Genomic DNA, 9,478 nt, shown 5'->3' on the forward strand with positions numbered 1-9,478 from the left:
ACTACTTTTGTCCATTTCCAAAATGTGTTTTTACAGAAAGCTCAATATTTTTAATAGGACCAGTTTGGCAAAATAATTCTGAACTTCACTTAGGAGCATAGACAGAAAAGTTAGTAAAAGAATGGTGATCTAGAGCCTTTTGAGTCCTGCGGTTGCCATGGACGTCATATGGGTTCCCACAGTCTCATCTGCACCACTTATTCCTCACATACTCCACCATGCCTGATGCTATCATGCTGAAGCTTGTGAAAGCCAGGAAAAATCAAAGTGATTCTAAGAAGCTGGATCCTTCCCCTAAGGAGGTAGAAGAAGACAGTGATGATGAAGAGCTGTCAGAAGATGATGATAAAGAAGAAAGGAATGGAGAAGAGGTTGTCATTCCTCAGAAAAAGATCAAGAAGAATACCACACTGCCATCAAAGAAGGTGGTGGTTTCCCCCACAAAAAAAGGTAGTTGCTGAACAAACAAGATGGTGGAGAGGATAGAAGTGCAGTGAGGAGCTCCATCAGCAACAACACAGAATACCAGACCAAGCAGGCTCAGGGGATGGTTCTAGAACTCTAAACCACATATAAAGAAATATTTTAAATGTTGGAAGGCTTACAGCCAGTGAAATTTGTAGCAGAAGCAAGAAATCCAATGCTTTCTAATCCAAGGCACTCAGCTGCTCCCTGAGCAGTCATCTTGGGTGAGACCAGATCAGCCACAGATGCCTAACAGAACCATGGAGATAAAGATGTGGACATTCTTCTTTTTGGGGGAGGAGAGAGGGAATCTGCTCATTGGTCTCTCACTGTCTGTGCACCTCCATTCTGGGGACTAGAGAGGGTGCCTGAGTGAGTGGACACCCTGCCCCCACACTGGAGGGTTCTACTAGGCATGCACACAGAGCTCCTCAGGTATCCTGGTAGAAAAAGGAAATTTAAAGGGACAGTTTCCACTTAAAACCAAACAGCAGTGCAAAAGAGCCACAGCTGGCTTTATCACTAGGAAAACAGCCTGAATGGGGCTGTGGAGTGGGACAGGCAGACTGAAAAGGCAACAGCATGAAAATCACATCCTGAGTTATGTCATATCAACCAACAGTGGCATCTTGAAATTTCTCAGGAAGAAGAACGAAAAGGGAAGCCCATCTCCTGATCAAATCTACCTAGAGGCAATCAGAGAGGCATTAAAAAATACTAAAACACATGCCAATCTAAGTACTAAGACCACGGCTAACTACTGAATATGCCCCACCCCCCAAAAAAAACAGAAACAGATGACCATATCAGCACATGTCCAGAAACAAGATAAAGTGACTGAGACAAATGAGCTGGAGGTAGACCTACACTCCATACTGGAAGGAGGGTAGACTTTGGAAATGCCTGAGAAGGAATTCATAAAAATGATTATAAAATGTATCAAAACACTTTACTTTGGAGCTGAGAAAAGTAAGGAAGAAATCAGGAAAGTACTACATGAACAATCAAATAAGATAGATACAGCATTGGAAACAACTCAAATCCTATAGAAAGGGGTCCAAATGATTAATAATAGAATATCAGTAATAGACAATTCACTGAAAGGGCAAAGGAGTAGAATTGAAGAGATGGAAGCCCTAACTAGTGAGCTGGAAGGTAAATCTCTCAATACTATTAAGTTAGAAGAACAAGCAGAATAAAGGATAGAAAAATCTGAAGAAGGTCTAAGGTTCATATTGGACAACATGAAGAGGAATAACTTTATTGGCATTCTGGAACAGGAAGAATCACACATTCACAGAGGAGATAGTTAAAGAGCTGCAGCAATAAAATTTCCCTAACATCCTGAAAAACAAAAAGATAAACATTCAAGAAGCTCAATGAACCCAGGAAGGATAGACCCTAAAAGACAATCACCAAGACATATAATTATCAAGCTCTCCAAAATCAAAGATAAGGACAGAATCTTGAAAGCAGCTAGGGAAAAAAGAAGTGTAACATACAAAGGCAAGCAAATCGGATTAAGCTCAGTCTCTCAACAGAAACTGTGCAGGCAAGAAGGCAATGGGGAGACATATATAAAACCCTAAAATAAAAAAACTGCCAATCAAGAATCCTCTACCCAGCAAAGCTGTCAATCAAATACAATTGTGTAATCAAAATATTCTAGGATAACCAGAAGTTAAGGGATTTTTCCAAAGCCAACCCTGCAATGAAAAGCATCTTAAAGGGAGTTCAGTGGACTGAGAACCAACAAGAACAGACAACAACCAGAGATTACTGTGCATAGCAGCATCACCTGGAACTCAATTAACAAATGGAAGAGCCGAGAATAGAATAAAACTATAAGAACAAATTCAGAGAAACTGGGAGGTCAGTGTATGATCAAAACAATTACAATGTGAAAAAATGTAAGCAAAGAGGAACAGAGACCCAGGTAGTGAGAAGGTCAGGTAGATTACAGGATAAAAATAGATGGTCTTAAATGGAAGGAAAAGTTAATGGAATATAAGGTAACCACAATGGTGAGACTGGGGTGGAGGGCTGATGGGGAGGTGGAGGGAGGCAACAGTAGAGCACAGGGTAAGGGCAGACACATCATAGGTCAGGTGTTGGGGAGGGCAATACAATAATGAGGAGGAGGTGGAAGAACAAGATAGATAAGGGTACACTGAGACAGGTTTGCATGGGCTAAGTGGGACAGAGGTAAACAGTGATGCATGCTCAAACTTGGAACAACAGGGCTCTGTGATAAAGGGATCTAGCCATAGTTTGAAGAGGGGAAATAATACTAAAATGCCCAACTGTACTATGAATATTGGTTTCCCTTGCCTATTATTGTAAAATAAACACTTGAGTGCGATAAAAAGGAATGTTGGGAAACATGATTACAGAAAACTTATAAGACCATCTTAAGCCTATAACTGATTGGAATACCTAAAAATAATTGATATGAAACAGCAGAACAAGTAACCATTATAATTAACAAAAGGCGATATAATACAATAACTGAAACTCAAAAAAATTAATAAGCTTAATAAAATGAGAAAACAAAAATAAAGATACAAAATACAGAGTCCATATATACAAGACAGATGGTAACCTGGTGATTACCCAGAACTTGCCCAGTGAAATAGGCCTCTTGCAAAGCCTTTGCAGAGTATAGGACTCAGGTAGACTCCTGAGTTCCATCCAGAACCATATGAGGTGGGACATTCCCACTAGAAAGGAAAAGCAGACCATTCTGGAAGAGCTAGAGCAACAAAAGATGCATCTTCAAAGAAAGATCATCAGGAAAAAAACAAAACAAAAATGTCAGCATGACTGACTACTACAAAAATAAGCAAGCTGTTCTCCAGGAAACCATCAAGGCAAGTAATCAAGTTCCCTTCAGGACAAACTCCCCTCTAAGAATGAAAATAAGCTTGCTGGTGACCACATTGGTCTACTGGTGAGTGGAAAAGGGAGAAAGGCAGCAATGAAGAATGGGCTGAGTTCAACCATGGCCAATTGATTTCTGTTGACCTGGAGATGAGAGAGAGAAGAGGAAGGGCTGCTGGTCTTAAGTGTGGTGAGACTTGGGGACACCTGAGCCCATGGACAAGGACATAGCCACAGAGAGCTAGAGCTGAGCGTGAAGCATCCAACTGATATGAAGTGAGGGGAGATGCACAAGAACTCTGAAATTTGGAGATAGTACCCATTTGATTTAGCCTCGATGTTGTGATAATCAGAACTTGACTAGAGGAAGATTACAAAAAACAAACAAACAATTTTTTGATAAAGGAAACAAGAGTAAATTGCTACAATTTGATGAACCTGACTTATAGTCATAGAGGTAGTAACTATAAATACCAACAGAGAGGGAAGGAGTTTTCACATCAAGTATCAAAGCTACTCCCTCTGTATCTAGAGTAGATAGGGATGGGCTACTTAGGCATTGGCTACCTCAAATGAGGGGGCAATAAAGGAATGAAGTGGCTGGCTTACAAGGTTCCAAGAGCAAGTTTAGTATAATAGTGTGTGGAGGAAGAAAGAATCCCCACTGAACAATTTTCATCTTGTCTAGATGTGTTTGGTGAAAACAGATGTGGATAAGATTCTTATGATTCAATAGTGAGCAATTGTTATCATGACTAATTGTGACTGTCACAATTGTAAAGGTAGAAGTTTTGTAACAAAAATGAAGGAGCAGATAATCTTATGGTCCCGAAACAAAGGACCCTAGGACAATCAAGGGAGAAGTGCACACAGAATGCGGGACATTATCCAGAGAAGCAGCGATACCAGAGATGGTGGCAGAGATGGGGATATGGAGAGGGAGAGCAGTGAGGACTCTAGATTTATGGGAAGGGAGGGACTAAGAAATTGTGGCCATCAGGCAGACTTGCAGAATGTGCCCTTTGGTGTAGTAAATTATTATATATGCCTGAGTGTTTTAAAATGAGAGAGAGCTAACGTGAATAGAGAGAAATATTGTTAACTGATGGTACATGGAGGGGGTTGTAATCATTGTGATGAAACAAGCTGTATGATTTGTTGAATTTAAAACCGATGATCTGCCCTGTATACTTTTACTCAATCCACAATAAAAACTTAAAGAAGAAAAAAACAAAGGTAGTTGACACATCGGCCAAGAAAACAGTTGCCACTCATGGCAAGAAGGCAGCCGCCATACCAGCTAAGACAGTTACAGCAGCCAAAGGAGCAGCAATACCTGGCAAGAAGGGAGCCACCCCAGGTTAAGCAGTGGTGGTAACTTCCAGTAAGAAGGGAGCTACTCCTCCAGCCAAGGGGGCAAACAATGGCAAGAATGCCAAGAAGGAAGAGAGCAATGAGGAAGATGATGAAGACAGTGGGAAATATGATGAGGATAAGGATGAATTTGAGCCCATCATGATGAAAGGAGCAGCTGCCCCTCACTTTGATGATGAGAATGAAGAGAATGATGATGAAGATGATGAGGAGGACGAGGAGGATAAAGAAGATGACTCTGAATAAGAGGCCACGGACACTACACTGGCAAAGGGCAAGAAAGCTCCTGCCAAGGTGGTTCCTGTTAAAGCCAAGAGTGTGGATGAGGACTACAATGATGACGAGTTAGATGATGACAATGAAGAGGAGGAGGAAGATGAGGATGATGAAGAGGAGAAAGAACCTGTCAAAGAAGTACCTGGAAAATGAAAGAAGGAAATGGCCAAGCAGATAGCTGCTCCTGAAGCCAAGAAGCAGAAAGTGGAAGCTATAGAATTTACTATTATTAAAAATATTTAATCTATTTGTTGGAAACCTGAATTGTAACAAGTCTGCTCCAGAATTAAAAACTGGTCTCAGTGACCTTTTTGCTAAAAATAATCTTGTTGTCATGGATGTCAGAATTGGTACGACTAGGAAATTTGGCTGTGTGGATTTTGAAGACCTGGATAAAGCCTTGGAACTCACTGGTTTAAAAGTCTTTGGTAATGAAATTAAACTAGAGAAACCAAAAGGAAAAGACAGTAAGAAAGACTGAGATGCTAGAATACTTTTGGCCAAAAACTTACCCTACAAAATCACTCAGGATAAAGTGTTTGAAGATGCCATGGAGATCAGATTAGTCAGCAAAGATGGAAAGAATAAAGGGATTGCTTATCTCGAATTCAAAACAGAAGCTGATGCTGAGAAAACCTTTGAAGAAAAGCAAGGAACAGATTGATGGCCGTTCTATATCCTTGTACTACACTGGGGAGAATGGTCAAAATCAAGACTACAGAGCTGGGAAGACCAGCACCTGGAGCCGTGAATCAAAAGCACTAGTTTTAAGTAACCTCTCCAATAGTGCAACAGAAGAAACTCTCCAGGAAGTATTTCAGAAGACAACTGCTATCAAGGTACCTCAGAACCAGAACAGCAAATCTAGAGGATATGCATTTTAGAATCTGCTTCATGTGAAGATGCTAAAGAAGCTTTACATTCTTGTAATAAAAGAGAAATTGAAGGCAGAGTCAGTCACCAGGCTGGAATTGCAAGGATCCAGGGGATCCCCTAATGTGAGAAGCCAGCCGTCCAAAACACTGTTTGTCAAGGTCTGTCTGAAGACACAACTGAGGAAACATTGAAGGAGTCATTTGATGGTTCTGTTCATGCCAGGATAGTCACAGACCTCGAAACAGTCTCCTCCAAAGGGTATGGGTTTGTAAACTTCAACAATGAGGAAGATGCTAAAGCCGCCAAGGAGGTCATGGAGGATGGGGAAATTGATGGGAAAAGTTATCTTGGACTGGGCCAAGCCTAAGGGCGAAGGTGGCTTCCGGGGAGAAGGCGAAGGCCAATGAGGATTTGGAGGCTGAGGCAGCCATGGATGGTAGAGGAGCCCGGGGTGGGTTTGGTGGCAGAGGCCGGGGAGGATTTGGAGGGCAAGGAGGCTTCCAGGGAGGCAAAGGAGGAGGAGATCACAGCCACAAGGAAAGAAGACGAAGTTTGAGTAGATCCTCCGTGCCTGTCTTTTCCCTCTTCCATTTGAAAGCAAAGACTCGAGGTTTTTACTCTGTTACCGGATCATAACAGAGCCTTCTGAGGACATTCTGAGACAGAGGCCCTGTGGTCTACTTAGAAATCCTACAGAACACATTTTAAAGGGAGCTGCCCTGTGGTTTTGACTGGATTTCAATTTATATTAAATTTTATCCCATGTGCAAAACCATTTTTTTCCTACAAATTGTTTTGTTGTTGTTTTTTTAATTGAGGGATGTAAAGGCAAGCAGGATGTCCTACCATAGTTTTTGCTTCAGCAACTTTGGGACAAATTAAAAAGTCCTAAACTCTGGTGCAAAAAAAAAAAAAAAAGAATGGTGATCTATATTAGTTATTAATTGTGGCGCTGTGAGTTAATGTGCTGGACTGCAAAGTTGGTTTGAATGGCACAATGTAAGTTGTTCAAGCTCACCAGCCACTTTTTGGAAACCCTATACAGAGTTGTTATGAGTTCAAACTGACTCAATGACAATTAACAACAAAAACAACAAACATAGCTGTTAAAATAAAGGCTTCAACTCATTACTGATTGTCAGAAGGGCTCAGATCCTCATCATGTAACTGTTCTCCATTGAGGTGTTTAAGTGTTCTCACCTGGTAGTTAGTTTCCCCCCAGAGCAGGAGATCTAAGAGAGAATAGGCCAATTCCACAATGTCTCTTATGAATTGTCTCAAATATCATATACCATCATTTCTGCCATATTCAGAAACCAACCCAAATACAACCCCAACATAAACACCACAAAATAGAAATCACTGAGAGCTAATTAATTACCAAAACATGAATTTAACAAACTAGGCATTAAAATATACCTCTACAATAAATAAGAAAAAACATATTGTTATAATAATTAAAACAATGTAAAACTAGCATGAGCATTAGCAATGTAAGATATAGATATTTGTATATAATATGCTAATAAATATAAAACCAAGCACACAGTTGATTTAAATAATTTCACTTATGGAAAATCACACATGAATTAAGGAAATAAAGTTGAATTCTTTCTTAATGACTTGCTTAACTATTTCTCCATATTTAAAATGATTTCAATTATGTCACAAAAATAGTTTTTTTATCTGTCACTGAATCCTGTTGTTGTTAAGTGCCATCGAGTTGGTTCCAACTCATAGCAACTCTGTATAGGGTTTCTGAGGTGCAACTGGTGAGTTTGAACTGTTAGCCTTGTGGTAAGTAATTCAGTGCTTACCCTACAGTGTCATACCAGGTCATCTCACTACATGTTACTTTATATAATCTTCCTTCTAAGATATTTGGACAATTTTTTATTCACTCTATGGCAAAAGAAGTTTATACCCAGTTACTTATGGTATGCAAAAAATATATATATCAGTATGAAAACTCAGTAGGAAAATGGTTTTAATATGTTGAAATTTTAACTTCTGCTTCACTTATCAATTTTTAATAATGCCAATATTTTGTACTTTAAGTACTTCAAATGTAATGACGGGGCTTCAAAAAGTTCATGGAAAAATTTCATTATTTTAACTCCATAATTTGTAAATGTCTATCATCAAATCTCTAGAGATGAAAACACAGATGAGTAGATCCCTGGAGGTGCAGATGAGAGCAGGAAATGTCTACAAATGAGAATAATGGGAATTGGGGGGGGTAATGGAAATGTTCTAAAACTGGATTATGATGCTGGTCAGAATTTAGTAAAAATCAATAAATTGTAATTTTACAACAGATGAATTTTCTAATATGTAAATTTACTTTGTTGTTATAGTTGTTAAGTGCCATGGAGTCTGTTCCGACTCATAGCAACCCTGTACAGGGTTTCCGAGGCTGTAAATCTTTATGGGAGCAGAAAGCCTCATCTTTCTCCCGTGGAACAGCTGGTAATTTTGAACTGCTGACCTTGCGATTCGCAGCCCGATTCATAACCACTACGCTACCAGAGCTCCTTAAATTTACTTTAGTAAAGCTATACTAAAAATTAATAAACTTTTGAAAGGCTGATCAAAGAATATTTATCAATTAAATTAAATTTGACAATTTTGATAAAATGGATAAACTTTATCTTTATTCCAAAATGTTACTTAACAAAATGTGGGAGCTTATCCAGAGAAGCAACAATTCCAGAGAGAGCGGCAGAGTAGGGGACATGGAGAGAGGGAGTAGCTGAGGACTCTAAATTCATGGAAAGAGAGAGACTGAGAGCTGGCATCCAGGAGGCAGACTTGCAGAATATACCCTTTGGAGGTGTAAATTATTAAATTTTCCTGAGTGTTTAAAAAGAAAGAAAGAAAAAAAAAAAAAAAAAAAAAAACCAGCTAAAATGAACAGAGAGAAATACTGTTAACTGATGGTACATGGAGGGGATTATAATCATTGTAATGAAACAAAGTGTATGATTTGTTGAATGTAGAACTGATGCTATGCCCTGTAAACTTTCTCTCAATTCACAATAAAAACTTAAAAAAAAAAAAAAGTAATGTAAGAAATTTAAATCTCAGCTATTTTCTGGGACCAGAATAACTTATATAACAAAACCTCACAAAATATATACAAGCAAATTTCTTAAATATGTTGCTGTTGTTGGTAAGGCAGTGCCGTCCAGTGGTTCCAGGGCAGTTGAGTGGTTCTGACTCATAACGACCCTATATAGGGTTTCCAAAGAGTAGCTGGTGAGTTTATACTCCCAAACTTGTGGTTAGCAGTGCTGTGCTTACCCTACAGTACCACACTAGGACTCCAATAATTAAATGTAACAATATATGAAAAGAATTACCCATTATTACCAAGTAAATTTATTCTAGAAAATAAAAGATGGTTTAACATTTTAAAGACATGTCATATAATTCTTGATTCTCAGTGACTCCTTGTTATTGTTGTTGTTAAGTGCCGTCAAGTTTGTTCTGACTTATATCAACACTATCGGACAATCTCTTTGATATCTCAAGCAAGCAAAGTTTTGCTCAAGGTAATACAGAAACGGCTACAGTCATACATTGACAGAGAACTTCCAGAGGTTCA

The 9,478-nt window shown here is 39.1% G+C and overlaps 1 pseudogene; it reads left to right on the top strand.

Moving 5' to 3' along the window:
* Nucleotides 1–233: 233 nt before the first annotated feature.
* On the top strand, nt 234–6,431 carry LOC102841707 (annotated as a pseudogene).
* Nucleotides 6,432–9,478: the final 3,047 nt, after the last annotated feature.

The sequence above is a fragment of the Chrysochloris asiatica genome, unplaced genomic scaffold (assembly GCF_000296735.1).
Source record: "Chrysochloris asiatica unplaced genomic scaffold, ChrAsi1.0 scaffold00044, whole genome shotgun sequence".
NCBI classification, from domain to species: domain Eukaryota; kingdom Metazoa; phylum Chordata; class Mammalia; order Afrosoricida; family Chrysochloridae; genus Chrysochloris; species Chrysochloris asiatica.